Source organism: Tenrec ecaudatus, chromosome 13 (genome assembly GCF_050624435.1).
Source record: "Tenrec ecaudatus isolate mTenEca1 chromosome 13, mTenEca1.hap1, whole genome shotgun sequence".
Taxonomy (NCBI): domain Eukaryota; kingdom Metazoa; phylum Chordata; class Mammalia; order Afrosoricida; family Tenrecidae; genus Tenrec; species Tenrec ecaudatus.
Genome location: NC_134542.1, coordinates 124906970 through 124911670, shown reverse-complemented (window position 1 = coordinate 124911670; position 4701 = coordinate 124906970). Strand labels below are relative to the sequence as shown.

Below are 4701 nucleotides of genomic sequence, written 5' to 3'. Positions count from 1 at the left end.
ACCAGGACCCCACAACAGAAAAAAGAACCTGCACAGTGACCACCCTCCCCCTCCCCCCCAAAGAGAGGGAGAATGGCTGGTCTTGATCGCTCACAGACTTGCGTTTTTATAGGGTGGGGTAAACAATGGGGGCTTTTCAGCTGTGTGAGGAAGCAAGCAAGAACAGAAGTAGACTTTGCAGTTAGCCTTGACATTTTAAAACTTTTTTTTCCTTCAAGATACATGGTGTGGCCTTATACTGCAGCTGCTATTTTCTGGCAAATGTTTGCTTAACCTTAACCTCGGGAATTTCCATAGCTTGACACAAAATGGAGACTGCCACAAGATGGTTCCACTCAGGCTAACTATCACACACCTGCAAAATGATTTTTTTTAATGAAGAGGAAGATAATGCACACCATGTACAAAAATGAACTCACCATAAATCAGAGACCTAAACAGAAACCCTAGAACCTAAAGAGTAACAATGAAAAATTAGGGACAAACTAAAGGGCACTAACACAAGACACAAAGACACTGTGAACATAATGAAATATCCATAGTATGGAAGAAATGTAAAGAACTGAGACCTACTCAAAATACATGTATGCACATCGAAAGACTTCATCAAAGAATTTACAAAGAACGCACAGATTGAGAAAACCATTCAGTAATAAGACATCAGATTGAGGACAAATCAACAAAATCTTTAAGCAACTACAATATTTAACAAGAAAAATACAAATAACGAAATAAAAAATAGGCACTGGACAAAATAAACAATTCATTAACGACAGCATCCAGGTGTCCATCAATCATATGAAGAAATGTTAACATTCACTAGGGAGAAGAGAAAAATAAAACAACAGTGAAATACCACCTGATACATTTTAATCAAAATTCAATAAGACAAAATAATAAATGTTAAAGTAGAATAGAAATAGGAATGCTCAGACATTGCTGGTGGACTGTACAATTTTAAAATCTCTATAGAAGTCAGTATAACACTTCCTTAGACAAATGCAAACACGAATATCTTATAATCTAGTAGTCTCTTCATTTTTATATAAACCCTAAAGAAATAAAGAATACAATAGGAACAGACATATGCACACCTGTGTTTATTGCTGTATTTTCCAAAATATCAGAAACAAGGAAACAACCATAGACACCTATTATAAAGGAATAGACAAACCCGGTACTTCCATGCAATAGAAGAAGGCTAAAACCACAAAGATGATCGTGCTGAGGTTGAATGTGTGGAGCCTTCCTGGAGGTCCAAGAGCATGCTGGCCATTAAAAGATGCAAGCAATCTGAACTGGGAGGTGATAAGAAGAGGCAAAGGGCCAAATGATCCAATTCTAAGCCTTGTTTTATCTTGTAAATTTGAAAAGTGTTGAATCAATAGTCGTATTATCTGTAAGAAAATATATTCTTACTTGAAAAAATGTCTTAAACACCACGAGGCATGGAAAAACCTATTATGCTTCACAAAGTCAGTCAAACTTACAAATATTTAATAACTAGCATTATAATGAAAACCAAAGATAAAGAAACTTGGATTATACTTGAAAAGACAAGACTGATGACTGTGAGGAGGCAAAGGACAGGAGGGAACAGGGACAGGAGAGCGATAGGCTATTCAGGAGGATGGGGCAGAGAAAAGAAAGAGAACCACTTGCACGGCGTGTTTAAAATGACACTGCTTTTGGTTTCCATTTCTTGAAAGATGGGCTGTGTAAATAAGTGCAGTGTACATCTTTTTAAATAAATCCCTCAAGATTTCTTATTCCTAAATCTAAACATTGGTCTGAGTGACTAACAAAAAAATAAAACAACAAAAAGCAGGAAAAGTAAAACAGAACTGGATTAGGATCTTTAACTACAGAAAAAAGTTCATTTCAAACAAAAAAAGGCAAAAGAAATCAGTAAAGGATTTTTCTTGTGGGTACCCAACCTACTAAGAATCATTGACTTTATTAATCCATTATGCTGGATTGAAACTGAGAGCAGCGTAGTAAATCCCTTAGCCAAATAGACATACGTAAAGAAGCAGACTAAGACTACGGACAAGAGAAAAGAGCGAAGAAACTGCTGTTGCTGGTTTTTAAATTTCAATATGATTTCTTCTAGAGTTGATAAGGAACACATTTCCATGGCAGAGAAACTCATTCTAGTTCAGTGTCCAGTAGAAATTGTCCTGTGTCAAAAAGTCTTTTTTTTTTTTCAAAAAGTCTTTTAAGTAACTATTTCCGTGGTTGCCTGATGATCCCTGGCTACTTTTCATGGTGAGCCCAACTTCTGCTTTTGTTCACTGGCAGTTTCAATAGCAATGATGAACAATACTGGCTGCAGTAGAGTTTGGGAAGGTAAAAATCTTGTGGGTTATTGACCATCAAGTAAAGACCATTGTATATAAGGTATTGAATGGGATATTAGATGAATTCCGATTAAGAAAAAACACTGACAGCCCATGTGATTTTAGGTGAAACAATGAAATAGAACAGAAACCTCTTCAGCTAATTTAATGAGATGTTCTTTCTCTCTGAATTGCTAACTTTCTTTCTTTCTTTTGTTCTTTCTTTCTTTCATGCCACATGGCAGGGACATACTTCTATTTCTTTTAGGAGCAGAGACAATATCTACTGGTTGGCGCTTGGGTCCCAGCTGTCCCCTCCTGCGCAAGCCTGGCCTGGCCTGGCCTTGCTTCTGTGTCAAAGGAGAGGCAAAGGCTGACACATGAAGCCAGTCCTGTCCCCTTGGTTCCCACAGACGCCCTCTGGAGAGCAGCATGGTGCTTTCTGGCGAGGCCCTGCTGGACACGACTTCTGGTCAGGCTCTGGCTTCCTGTCCTCACAGCCTTCGTGCCTTTGGGGGGGGGGGCAGCCCTTGTGTGGGATGGGGGTATTGTCTGTGATGGAGATCACCTCCAGGCTGCCCATGGTCAGCCCTTTGATAGCAGCCAGGCGCCCGGGCCCCAGGCCTTTCACCCCGACTGGGACTTGGGTCGGACGTGGGTCACACCCTTCCCCTTAGCTTTAGCTGCCGCTGTGATACCTGTGGTCTGCGATGCGATGCGGGTGGCCTCCTTGGCATTTCGGAAACCCTCAGTGCCACAGGATGCCCAGGCCAGAGGCTGGTGCGTGGCAGACACGACCTGAATCTGGGTGTTGTTGTAGGAGGCCTTAATGTGTGCGTTTGGGATCTCCAATTTCTTTCCTGTGCACCTCAGCGAGCTCTCCGGGAGATGGAGGGTAAATGCTGAAGCTGCAGTGGCTTGAGACCGCGGCTTTCTACTCAGCCGCCACCTTTGCAGCTGCGCCCTGCAGCTGCCTGGAACCCACGTGGGTAGTCCAGGCCGGCGCCACACTCAGGGCCCAAGGTGTCTGGGACTGAGCCCCTGGGCGCAGGAGCCGGGAGCCCGCTGTGCGCACAGCCTGCATGGCTTGGTTTGGCCCCAGCCAGTGTTCCTGAATTGCTCATTTTCAGGAATTGATGTGGTTCAATTGTCACTAAGACAATTTTATGCGCACTTTATTACTGCTGTCTACTTTACGCTCACTTTATTACCTCTGTTTATGCTCACTTTATTACCTCTGTCTACTGAGAACTGTTTTTAAAGGAACACTTTTTTTTGGTAACTGGCATTTTATTGGTTGTTTTGAGATCAGTATAGAGGCATTATGAACAATTAGTACATAATCCTTAATGCATGTATCCGAATCCTAAAATGGCATGTAGATAAAATTTGTTTCTACATTCCAGTGACTTTCCAGCTTTAATTTTAAAGGCAAATTTTAAAAAAGAGATTATCAAGTACCATTATCTTCAAATGCTGGTAAACCTACATCTTAAGTTCCACTAATTCACAATTCAATGTCACACACTACACACTCAAATGTTCAATCCTTCACAGCAGGTGACAATGTAATCAGGAAAACTGAACTACCACGACCAAAGGTGTTATAGAATGCACAGTTCTGAAGAAAGCCATGATGGCAGAATGCTTTTCAGACACAATTCTATTAAGAGAACAAATGTAGAAACAAAATTTTAAATGTTCAAGTCATACAAATGCATGACAGTGACTCCAACTTGCTATTAAGTAGGCTTTGTATTAGGGATACAAAAACTTCCCCCCATTCCATGGAATGTTATGTTGACACCCAAGACAATTCTTCCCACACTTTAGACCCCACTATTTTCTGGTTGTACTAAAAAAATAAACAACCAGTAAATGATTTCACATCATAACAAAAAGCATTTACACTAAAAAATGGGATGAATTGGGATTACCTTCTTTAAAATGTTTCAAGAGCTACTAAAAATTTGCATTTACAAAATAGTTGATAAAAACATTCCTCTGGATTGTACAAGAAGGGAGATAACAGGGCCCACTGATAAGACATGATGAACATTAATCAGACTTGGCTTCTTTTTCTCCTGCTTTATCAGAGGCTGCACTCTCCTCGTTTTTCCTTTCTCCCATTTTCAGCAGGTAAATCTTCTTTAGCTACTTCTGCCTGTTTTCCCTTTCTTTGCACTTTTTTGTACGAAGATTTATCCTTTCCTGGTGCCTTTTTTGGCGTGGGATCCGCTTTTGCAGGCGCAGGTTTCGCTGACAATCTGGCTGATCTCCTCTTCGACGACTCCTTCACCGCCCCTTCGGCCGAGCTGACCTTCCTCTTGGGCATCTGGCCTGTGGGGAGGGCGCTTGCAGG

At 41.1% G+C, this 4701-nt stretch overlaps 2 pseudogenes; both read right to left on the bottom strand.

Moving 5' to 3' along the window:
- Nucleotides 1-2694: 2694 nt before the first annotated feature.
- On the bottom strand, nt 2695-3423 carry LOC142424088 (small ribosomal subunit protein uS11m pseudogene; annotated as a pseudogene).
- A 974-nt stretch (nt 3424-4397) lies between these two features.
- Nucleotides 4398-4674, bottom strand: LOC142423795 (non-histone chromosomal protein HMG-14 pseudogene; annotated as a pseudogene).
- Nucleotides 4675-4701: the final 27 nt, after the last annotated feature.